Source organism: Ambystoma mexicanum, chromosome 9 (genome assembly GCF_040938575.1).
Source record: "Ambystoma mexicanum isolate Mex_15411 chromosome 9, UKY_AmexF1_1, whole genome shotgun sequence".
Classification (NCBI taxonomy): domain Eukaryota; kingdom Metazoa; phylum Chordata; class Amphibia; order Caudata; family Ambystomatidae; genus Ambystoma; species Ambystoma mexicanum.
Window position 1 is genome coordinate 942,667,841 of NC_090931.1, and position 12,880 is coordinate 942,680,720.

Below are 12,880 nucleotides of genomic sequence, written 5' to 3' on the forward strand. Positions count from 1 at the left end.
TATTGACAGTTTCCCTGAAAGCAGATGCTCACCTGAGAAAGAAGAGATCTGTGGAACTGCTAAGCCGAATGAAGAGAGAAAACTACGTCTCTGCTAAATCAATAAAAGCCTTTGATGCCATCCGTATGAACATAAATTGTTTAGTTTAACCTCATCTGTGTTCACAACAATTCTGATGCCAAGAATTCAGGTTTGAGCAAATACTAAATGGGTGCAGATAACCAGATGGGAGTTACTGCAGACCATCGACACGACCATAAAGGGATTTAATGCACTCAAGGAACAGTTAAGAGTGATTTGACTAATGACGCTCCAGAACAGATATGTCCTAGACATGATCACAGCCATGGATGGAGGTGTTTGTGCAAAAATCGGAGAATCATGTTGCACATTTATGCAATCACACAATGACGAAAATGGAACCTTAACAGAAGCTATAGGTATGCTGACACAACTACAGAATCAGATGATAGATGAACTTGACGAAGTTGATGATGACAGTCGGTTTGGAACACTGTTTTCATGGGTGCCACAATGGACGGCATATGCATTCAAGTTCCTAGGAGCCCTGTTGGTGATGATATTGCTTGGATTCTGTGTAATCAAGCTAATAATCTCTCATTGTCAGAAAACTGCAAAAAAGGCCATAGGGATGAAAATCATGATTGATGTTGAGTCAGGATGGAAGCCCAAGGACCTGACTGACGAAGAAATAAGAGATTTTGTGAAGGCCAGCATTTATGCACCAGACGTTCCTGTATCCTAGAAAACATAGAAAATATGTGGGCAGATGGATCTATTGCAATCCAAGTGGAGAATGTCAACTAATGACATGGAACAAAGATGAGCACGTGAGAATACCAGAATGCTTGAAGGGAGTCATAAAGATATGGACCCCAAAGAACCATTTCTTCAGACCAGATGTCTAGATCCAGAGGAGGAAATTAAAGTGGACACAAAGAAGGAAGTGAGAGTGGTCGATGAATAGCCCAGAGGGGGGATTGAAGAGGAAGTGCCAAGTGTCACCCACACGCCAGCCACCTCCTTCGTAGTACCTGGTACTTTCATGCCAAAGTATGTGACATATGAAGAACAAATAAACCAGCAAAGAGCAGCGGTTGGGCTTTGCCCAGTGCCGACTAGAGTAACAGCACCTATTGAAGTATCGACACCTAAGAAAACATGGACAGTAAGGTACCCATTGAGAAAGCCATATCTCCAGTCAAGACAAAATGACGGTTGTCAGAATGGAATACCTGAAGAAGCCAAGAAGATAATACAAGAAGACGAATGGTGACATCATAAGAAAACGGACTGACACACATATAGAAGATATAATGATCTGAGAATACTGACAAAAAAACGAAACACCATGAATAAGTGACATCTTGAGCCTAAGGTGAAGAAGTTGATGTCAAGATGCAGAACGGATGCCATATGCACAATGAAGATATTCAGTTAGTTTAAACGTGTACAGATGCTAGAAACCGCACAAAGCAAAGACATTGTTAAGCTTGCTTATGCTTAGTAGTAAAATAGATTGCGGCAAGCACCATCATATACATATATATACCTCAAAAGCACTTTATATATGAGTGTAACTCCACTACGCACATGAGCAGAATTGAACAATGGTTACTAAAGGTCTCAAGAGGAGAATGTTGCAGCCAACAAATTGAGAATTAAAACAGAGTGAAACTCAGCTGAAGGTTACCATGCCAAGAAGCCAAGGTCATATCTGGTTGGAAAAGGCCGACAGTGGATATAATTAAGGAGACAAGAACAGAGTATCCTTTTCAGAAAGATCAAGATAAGCCACAGATGGTAGAAGACTGGCAGAATTAAATCAAATACACGAAAATACATGAAGAAGAAGCCGATTTCACGGTGTCCTAGCCACGTGGCAAGGCAGGCAGGAAAGGATGAGACTTTCACACCTAGGCATGCATCCCTGCCATACCCATACTCCTTAAACATCTCAGACCAAGAAGCAGACTCGAGGCCAAACTACAAAGCAGTAATTGACACATGACCACTGAGGTGATGATTGATTGTAACATAATTGGAGGGAAGCTGGGGTGCAGACAAACTCCCTGCACCTGGCTGGTTGTTCTGCATGCTGCTAGACATAAGTGGAAAAGTATGAATGGGGTTGATGCCAACCCAAACATAGTGGACCGTGTAATCTAGGGTCCTATAGAGAGTAGAGCCAATAGGACGTCATACTTTTAGTGACGTTCATAGTGGCCATTTTGAAGGAAGGGCTTAGTTTCCCCACCTGACATTGATTGTCCAATCCCCTCTCCCCGTTACCACATACAGATATAGTACCTATGATAAAGTTCCCATCCTATAACCAATCACGTTGCATGTTAGGTTTTTAAGATTGCGTGTCAGTGATGATGAGTTTTTGCTATAAATACTGTGTTTGTTATGAAATTAAGTTGGAGTTGGAAGAGCGAGAAGATCGAGAGGTTGCTGTTGTTCATTGTTTCATGTACTTGTCATTAAACGGACTCCCTTTGCCAAACTATTGAGTTGTCATAGTTATTTGACGCATGAGTATGAATCTGCACCCCCATCTATTTCAAGGGTACTGCTACTCATCTTAAAGGGCTGTTTGGAGATCCCCAGTCAGAGGGCTGGCTGGAGACTATCCAGTTCAACAGAAACAAGGCACATAGAGGCTATAAACTCGCCGGGCAACGCCCAGGCCAATGCCCTGACTCATGCACATGCGCGAGACCCGAATGCTTGTTCGCGCTCGACTCGTCCTCTGGGTGGATGCATCAAGGGAAGCTCCTGATTGGAAAAGCCTATTGTGGGTCCCAGTCCTTGCCCGAAGCAGATCCTTCAGGTCTGCAAGCCTAAAAGATAAGTGCAATTAAACTGACGCTTGTTCGCGACAACAAAGCATGCGTTTAACGTTCTACTGATCGCATGCCGGTGTTGGGACAGGCACGGGAGGGGCTCCGGTTTACTGCAGAGGCATTTACCGGTGCAGTGAAGGCATGAGGGGTGACCCGGCTAACACAGCAGTCACATCGGAGCACTAACCGCATGCACCATAAGCTCCCTACTGTTTAGAACACATGTTTTCTTTGATCCTCAGTGAAAACGTAACGCTTTGAGTAGCAAGAGCATACACTAACTGTTTCCCCTTTGCCAGTCATAGACGAGGCTCACAAGCCTTGGGTGACTGCAGGACTGCAGACTGCAGAGACGGCTCACAGAATTTATGCAAAACAGCCAAAGCTAAATGCTGGTTTTATTTCTATGCTTTGCAATACTATATACTGTGCTTGGTGTAACATTATTTTGCTGCTAGATAGCAGTGGTGATCTGGTGACATTCTGTGTTCTGTAAGGGAATAGTTTCTTACCTGTAACTCCATTTCTCCAGCATTCTTATCTTTCATGGATTCACATGCTTAGAATATTCCCCGTCGTCAGGCTGGGACCCCTCGGTACCTTTATAAAGACGTTTTCCATAGGAAAAATTTCGACACTTCTGTGTCCTATCTACGTTGTTTGGGCCGCTTACGCATGCCCCAATAGGACGTAGCGGTATATAAGCCCCACCCCCGCGGCTTCCATTAGATTTTAACCCCCCAAAGTAGGATGGGGTACATATAGTTTGCATGTAGGGGAGGCCGGCGGCGCATGTGAATCCATGAAAGATACTGTCAGTCCAGAAAGAATGGACACCCCCTTGAACGTAAGGCACTATACTTTATTGGCCGAAGACCAACCGCCTCATGTGTTTAGTAATAGAAAGGTGTAGCAAAAGCTTAACCATGGTGCAGCCATTTTAAGGTGACTGAAATCGCCATTTTGTTTTCTTCTTGTTTTCTCTAACGTTGCCTTTTTGCCTCATGTAAAATTGCTTTGCTGAAATATTATTCTGCTCCACTGGTACACAATGCAAGGCCGCGAGTGGCATCTTGAAACATAACACAGTAACCCAGACAGAAATGCCCGGTCCCCTCCCTCGCATATCCTTGGAGAGTGAGCAGCAAGGCATTTTAATCAGTACAGCAGGTGCCAGCTAGTCTCGGTAAGCACAGTAGAAATGCTAGAGCGAACATTAAATGACTTGAATTATGCTCTTCTTTGCGGCCCCCCTTTCCTGAGCCCGGTAGAGCCCTGGAGAGCAAGTTGACCCCCAGTACACGAATAGAAACGAGGAGATAGCAAGGCCTGGAATGTGTCTCTCCCTACGCACAGCTTGCTTGTAGAAACAGAAGCATTGTGTTCTTTAAAACAAAGACTTATGTCTGTGAGCTTACAAAATTGCAAACTGTTACTAAATGAATGTTTGAAGGTGTCATACTCATCACCATTGTCAATCATCGTGCCTAGTTCAAATGAAATGCAATAGGGGCGGTATAAGTTGTGACACTACTGATTACTAGATGCTTGTTTTGTATATATGTAACTGTTGTACGAATTTCGCTCTCTTGCGCCCCCGAGGTCTGGTAGACACACGTCGCGGGGCGTGGGACCAGTTGGCCAACTGAGACTATTTGCTTTGTAATAAACCCTAGATTCTGGGAATACAACCTTGTGTCTGGCGTATCAGCTCGTGTGTGGTGATTGTGCCTTGTTTCCACAAACGAGGGTCCCTCAGGGGCCCCTTCAAGATGGCGCCCGAATAGGGACCCTCCCCCACTTGTTCCATCGTGTACGTTGTAAGATAAGGAAGGCGGAGAGAACGGCGAGGACGGGACGATCGAGCTGGGAACAAGAGGTGTTCGGGCGCCCCTGCGAAAGCGATGAGAGATTCCTTTGCAGATCTGCACACAACTGATCCCTGATCGACGTGCCCGGCCAGAGAACAAGGGGGCAAGGGTCCCGAAACGAGGCAGAGTGAGCCAAGATACGCAGACACGACATCATTGGTTTCGCCAGTATACGGACGAATTGTGTCTTGAAAAGACAACTTGATTGATCAGGTGAGTCGTGCCCGATTCAAAAGTGATGCTGATATTGGTTGAGAGTTGATTTTGCAAAATCAAACACCCAATGTAAGTTTGATTAGCCAAGGGTAAGGGTAAAACATGCCTGGGGTATTGTCCACCCTAGCAGGATTTTTCCGCTGCGGCGGACAATCTTTGGAAACTGGCCAGGTCGCGCCACCAGTGGGAACGCCGGCGTATGAGATGTATGTGAAGTATGGTGAGGGAGCGATAATGTTTTGTGAGATTTGGCATAAGTAAACCAGAAAGCAAGAAGATCTTCAATGGCCGAGTAATGGGAGTTTTGAGGTGACGAGAATAGAGAATTTGGAGAAGGTGTTGATGAAAAAGAAAACACGCCCTGCAGTATTTGATATCCTTAGGGACTGGAGAAGGGAAGCAATGCTTCGCTGGAAAAGTAGAGAGAAACATGCGTGCAGGCATAATTTGAAAGCAGAGAGAGCGCAAGAAAAGGAAGAGGAGGAGTGGAATGATAGTTTGAGAAAGTCAAATAGATGCGAGCAATTGAGCATAGAAAAGATATACCCACAACGGGAGTTGCATTCATCAGATTAATTAATAAATAAAATATTGACAGACACAAAGCAAGATCCAAGAAGAGAGACTAAAACGATCGCGTCAGTGGCTATTGCTCAACCCCCTCCTGTTGCTCAGCCCCTGCCAACTGACCAAACACCAGCACAGCCACACACTGCACAAACAGCGCCTCCCATTAGCCAGTCAGAGTTGTACCAGTCACCTCCCGGGCCTGCTGTCCGATCCGCACCTCCCTCCCTAGAGATTGGTTCTGTACCATCTGCCCCTCCCATAATTGAACTTGTTGAAACAGAAGAAGGGGCTGTACAAAGGGGATGTACGAGTGTAACTCGTAGTGCGATTAGCAAGGAGAGGAAGCGAGAGTTGCAAGAACAGGCCGAAATGTATATAGATGGGAATGATGAAACGGCAGTAATGGCTTCAATATTCGACTTCAGGAGGAGCAACGAAAGACAGGTAGTGTTGGAATGCATGGGGAATATTTAGTGGCGAGATGGAAACAGATAATTGGGAAGCTTCCTCCGCAACGACTGTTGGATTTGAATGCATTGGCACGTTGTAGCGGGAGGGATGAAGAGATGAGGGAACATGTAGACCGACTTTTTGAACTCAAGAATGAACTTGATAATGAATATGCTGAAATGTTTGCCACACCTGGGTATAGGAGTAGAGATATTAGGAGAGATAGAACTGAAGCGGTAGAGCCCTATATACAGCGGAGCTATTTGTCGTCGTCAAGACAGGCAGGCGACCGACTAAAAAGTGTGTATACGAGAGGCGATGAAATGGATTTCAGATCCTAGTATTCCCACAATGGAGATACATGAGATATGTAATGAATACCCCTTGCCAATGAGGATAGAAGCACTAAGAACAATAGTTGAGGTGCTACTCCAGCAGGTAGCGGGACACAATAGAGGTAGAGGAAATGCCCAGGGCAGAGGTAATTAGAACATGCATGGAGGGCCCCTGGGACTGAATCAATGTGCGTATTGCAAAGAGGAAGGTCACTGGCGAGCACAATGTCCACACTTGCAAAATAGAAATGGGTACGGCCAGAGAAGACAGCATAGAGGGCATTCAGGAGCAAATGAGCATAACAGAAATAACATGCAGCAGCACCAAAATAGTCAAGGCAATGGTGCCCAAAATCAGAATGAAACCTCTACTCAGAATCAGAGCCAGCAGAACATGCAAAATGGGAATAGAGGAAGGGGCGGGAACATTTTCGATACTCATGCAAATGCGTACTATAATAACAGCAGCGATTACACATCGGACAATGTGTTGTTTCCCCAATAGGACAGCCCAAGACAGGGGTTGGAACCGGTGTTTATTCCCATGAATCAGAAAGGACCCTATGTAGAAATGAAAGTCAGGGATACTGAGCACAGATTCCTCGTGGATACGGGGGCACAAAAGTGTTCGATAGACCATCACTTGGTTCCAGAAATACCACTGTCAGGGCAGAGGAATATTTCAGTAGGGTTTGCAGGTACCCCAGTGATTAATCCAGTGTCCCAACCAGTGGCAGCAACATTAGGCCCATTCACTGAATACTGTCCATTCCTTTTAACAGAGAACTGTGGGGAGAATCTTTTGGGATTACATTTATTGAAAAAATTGAGTGCAGTGATTCACTGTACACCAGATGGGAGTATTTCTGACCATTTCACTGCAGAATGCACCAGTATCCGAATTTGTGTCTGAACCTTTGCCAGGAGGTGCCAACTTGTATTTGGGCTATAAATGACAATGATGTTGGATGTTTGAAGATAGAACCAGTGAAAATTGCTTTGAAAGAAGGAGTAACGTTACCGCGTATTCCGCAATATAAAATCTCAGTAGAAGGAGAAAAAGGATTAAAAAGTATTGTTTCTGAGTTTGTAAAATTGGGGGCGATTGAAGAGATTACAGGCAGCACGTGTAACAGTCCCATTCTCCCGGTGTATAAGAAAGGAGGTAATGAGGTACTGTACCATTTCATAATTGATCTGCGTGCACTAAACAAGGTAGTAGATCCTCAATTTCCATTGGTCCCAGATGTTACCACAATTTTGACAATGATTCCTGCCTCAGCTGAGTATTTTAGTGTTATTGACTTAAAGAATGCATTCTTTAGCATTCCAGTGCACAAGGTACCTGTTCGCCTTCACGTTAGGAGGAGGATCATTTACATTCACGCGCATTCCACAAGGCTACACAGAAAGTACGAGTATTTACAGTAGAGCATTGAAAGAACAACTAGACATGCTAGAGATACCAGCAGGTTGTGTATTGTTACAATATATAGATGATTTGTTGATCGCTGCAGATACATAAGAGATTTGTAAAGAGAGTACTGTTTTACTATTAACACACTTGGCAGCACATGGCCACAAAGCGAGTTTAAAGAAGTTCCAATATTCTCGAAAGGAGGTGACTTATTTGGGTTACCTACTTTCGAAAGAAGGGAGAAGACTGACGCCAGAGAGAATAGAGAGCATTTCTGGTATGCCTATTCCAAAAACGCAGAAAGGAGTCTGAGCTATAATAATAGGCATGGCTTCCTATTGTCGGCAGTGTATTGTGAATTTTGCCCTGATTGTGAAGCCAATGGTGGAGTTGACAAAGAAGGATGTTGTGATGCCTTTGCAGTGGAATGAAGAATGTCAGAGAGCATTTGATGTGCTCAAAACTGCGTTGTGTTCTGCTCCAGTTTTGGGCACACCAAATTATGAAAAATGTTTCAGATTGTTTGTACACGAGAGTGAAGGCTGAGCGTTGGCTGTTTTGATACAGGAACAAGGTGGAAGAAATAGGCCACGTGGCTATTTTTCTTCTGCGCTGGACCCTGTACCGCGGGCACTACCACGATGTATGTGAGCTGTTGCAGCGGCTGCTGCGTCAGTGAAACAAACGGAAGGGATGGTATTGGGGAACACCTTAATTTTGATGGTGCCACATGCCATAGACGTTCTACTCATTAGAACGCAGACGCAACACCTCACCTCTGCTAGATTGACTAGATATGAAATTGTCCTCTTTGCGCCACACATCCAAATTATGAGGTGTAGAGCTTTGAATCCTGCTGAATTAATGCCACTGTCCATGGAAAAACATGCTGGAAATGAATCACCTCCCCATGATTGCTTAATGGTTACTGAGGAAGAAACGAAGGGGAGAATTGATTTGACAGATACCCCACAAAAAGAGCCAGATGGAGAGTTGTTTTGTGACGGCTCCTGTTTTAAACTGCCGGATGGTACAGCAACTGCTGCCTACGCTATCACCACGTTAAAAAGTATTGGGGAGAGTAAAAGAATCCCCTACAACTCTGCACAAGCAGCGGAGATAATAGCGTTGACCAGAGATCGTGAGAGTGTAAACATCTATACTGACAGCCAATACGCCTTTGGCGTGGTTCATAACTTTGGCCGACTCTGGGCTGAGAGAGGTTTCCTAACATCACATGGGGCTATAATACAACATGGCCCTTTGATTGTACGATTGTTGTCTGCACTTACGTGTCCAAAGCACCTGGCAATAGTAAAATGCGAGGAGCATAAAAAAGTAACATGCAAAGTGGGAGAGGGGAAACGCATTTGCAGACAGAATTGCGAAACAAACTGCCACTGACCTGAATACCAAAATGTTAACAGTACAGTCAGAGGAAGTGCCCTGCATGAGAATGGAATTGCCACTGTTAAAGAGATACAGGCAGAAGCCACTGCAGATGAAATAAAAGGGTGAGCTGAGGGCTCTGCTGAATTAGATCTAGAGGGTTGCTTGGTAGACAAGAAGAGTAGAAACTGGATGCTGCCCAATTCCTATGTAACTGCAATGGTCACGATGGCCCACAGCCCTACTCATATTTGTGCCAAAAAGATAGTCCAACATTCAGCCACAGTATGGAAGAATGCGCACATTAAGAAAAATGCCGATCGGTTGGTCCAGAATTGTATCACGTGTCAACAACACAATGTGGGGAAGGGAACGGTGACTCCAACAGGCAGTTTTGGCCCTCCCTCTATGCCTTTCGAGGTAATCCATTTTGATTTCATAGAGATGGAGGGATGCCAAAACTTGAAGTATGGTCTGGTGGTCATATGGGCATTTAGCAAATGGGTGGAAGCATATCCATTAAAAGACTGCACTGCCATGAGCAGAGCAAAAGTAATGTTAAAGGAATACTTCTTCCGTTTTGGCTTGCCCCGTGTCAAATACACGTCCTGGAGATCCAACAACACCAGAAAATCCCCCTGTTGAATCGACCGGATCACTTCCTGAAGTGTGAGCATTTTGAATTTCAGATTTTTTCATGTTTTGTTGAAGTCTCGGAGGTCGAGAATGGGACACCATTTTCCGTTGGGCTTCTTCACGACGATGGTCAGACAACGGTCCACATTTTGTGGGCGCAGTAATATTACAGATTTGTGCAGGTCTCCAGATCGATAAGCGATTCCATTGTTTTAGACACCCATACCTGCCGGTCTTATTGAACGCCACAACGGCATCTTGAAATCTAAGATAAGCAAGATATGCGCAGGAAACAAGTTAAGCTGGGTAGATGCATTACCGCTAACGTTACTGTGCATGCGCACATCTGTACAGGCAAGAACTGGGCTCTCCCCGTACAAAATCGTTATGGGGAGACCGGCAAATGTTTGGTGTGCACCTCAGCAGAAAAGGCTGGAGGGAATTTGAATACCTTGTGCTTAGCATTTATTGTAATCTTTTAATTCAAAAATTGCGTTTGATTCATCAGCAGGAGGCATTGCCAGTAAGATACACTGGCCCAGGACACGCACTGGAGCAGGAAACTGGGTGCTTATCAAGAATTTTGAGTGAAAGACATTGTTAGCCCCCAGATGGCGTGGACCCTATCTGATCCTCCTAACTATGCAGACGGCAATTTGGGTGGGTGGGAGGAAGGCGTGGATACATGCGACACACGCCAAGAAGGTCCCATCACCATCTGAAAAACTGATTGATCGAGACGACCAGAAAGAGACAGCGGTCCCAGAAATGAAAGAAACGATTGCCAGTTCTTTGCCACAAAATCTGCCTGATCCTGAAACAAAGCCTGAAAAGATTGCAGTAAAAGAGGAAGGGCAAGGAGTGCCCCAACGTTGTTCAGCAGAATCTGCATCACTGCTGGCAGACACAGAACGTGTACCACTTTGGCAGCCACCCTCTTTCATTGCGCCGCAGCCTGAAACGAAAGCTGCATCATCACTGTGGCGCCCACCATCATCTGCTATTGCGCCACAGGCTGACTCCGAGCTGGAGTCTGGAAGTGCATCTGCACTATTCATTGATCACACGATACCAGGAGAAAGGCGATAGAATTTGCGGCCTAGGAAGAAGGAGTGATCAAACCTGCATTTCTGTTGATCTTTTTGTTGCCTCTGTTTCCTATTCTCGGATGAAGTAGGAACTGGAGGCCTAGAGGAGAGCGGCGTGAGGGTTGTGCAAATCGGACAGCACAATAAATGAGGCTCCTCGGTGCTAACATAAAATCCATGTGTCCTGAACCCGTGCGAACGAACGGGGTGCACATGGTACGAAGGCAATTGATAACTGCTCTGGAGTTCTTTGATCAATGTGCAGACGCATAGAGATCTTGCCCAGCGTGTAGCAATCCAGGCTGCTAAGAACTGGCAGAACAGACTGTTGACATTTATCAAACTTATTGACATTCCAACGAGTGCAACGACGAGAGACATTCACGACGAACACTACAGAAGAAGAAGGACCGTGAGAGAAAAATGCCAGAACCAGCTTTTGCCCCCTCCTGCACCACTGCTGATAATGAATTAAACATAGAAACTGGAAGATTATACAAAAAGAGTTATCGAAAAAATTGTATGCTAATTTTAACAATAATTATGTGCGTAATGAGCATAATAGCCCCAGTAACGACAACACTGGTATTATGGTATTTGGAAGAAATGCACCCATTAGAAATGTTCTTGCCCGTGAGAAACATCTCCACCACTGAAAGCCCTGTTCATATAATTACTTACGCTCTGTCCCCAATGGAAGAAAGAAATAGGGAAGGTTATAGATTCAACACATTACTGCAAATAATGAATATGACACATTCAATTTTGAAAAAGAATAACTGTTGGGTGTGTGCTCATTTGCAACAACATGGTGGCAAAGGAATAGGTTGGTACGTGCAGCCACTAACATTAAGTTCAGCATGCAGTGCATCCCTGAGTACATTATATTATGGGAAATGGAATAAAAGTGAAACGGGTCAATTAGATAGCACAAACATGAATGAATTTGAGGAGATAATTATGAGACTTATAGGTTGCTCCATATTTCCTAGAGCATGAATGATAATGCCAAAAGCTAAGCCCAAACCAATGCCACAAGATAGATTGTTCGTGCCTTAAAAATCATCTGTAATCATATTTCGTATGAGATCAGAAGGAAATAAAGATGCAGTGCCTCCCTCCTATACGGTAAACTACAGCCCACGTTCTGTTCCTTTTTGCTTAAAGAAGAAGGGCTCCTATTCAGTAGGGACATTCACTAGATGTATGAATACAGTGATTCTTAATAGGGAAGTAGAACCAGTGTATGTAGTGTAGGTGACCCTGCATACTTTATATGTGGAGAAAAAGCGTATCCCTGGTTGCCTAGAAACTGGGGAGGTACTTGTTATTTGGGACTTTTGTTCCCAGGAGTATTTCTTTTAAAAACAACAGACATAGCCAAACTATCTAGATCTAGGCCATGGGGGTATAATGAAGATGGATTAATAGTCGAAGACGTAGCAAAATCACTTATACTATTTTTGGCCCAAAAAATAAACTCCTATAATATACGACAACTATCCAGAGTCTTAGAAAAAACTATAAATGGAACAACAGATATATTATATAACATGACATTAGAGGAGAAAGGGATTAGGTTAATGACACTACAAAATAGGATGGCGCTTGATGTAATCCTAGTTGATTGTGGTGCTGTTTGCAAAATCGTGGGAGCAGAGTGCTGTGTATTTGTAAACGACTCCTCTCCTACGATTTTTGAAGCAATAAGAAAGCTACATGTCTTGAGCTCTGAACTCCATGCCCAAGAAGGGAATAGTTTCTTACCTGTAACTCCATTTCTCCAGCATTGGTATCTTTCATGGATTCACATGCTTAGAATATTCCCCGTCGTCAGACTGGGACCCCTCGGTACACATATATAGCCTTTTCCTATAGGAAAACGTCCGACACTTTTGTGTCCTATCTACGTCCTTTTAGGACCCGCCTACGCACGCTCCGTAGGCCGTCCCAGTATAAGAGGCCCGCCCCCGCGGCTCCCCTTCAGATTTCGGCCCCGCCAAAGTAGGAAGGGTTAAACTTATCAAGCAAATACATT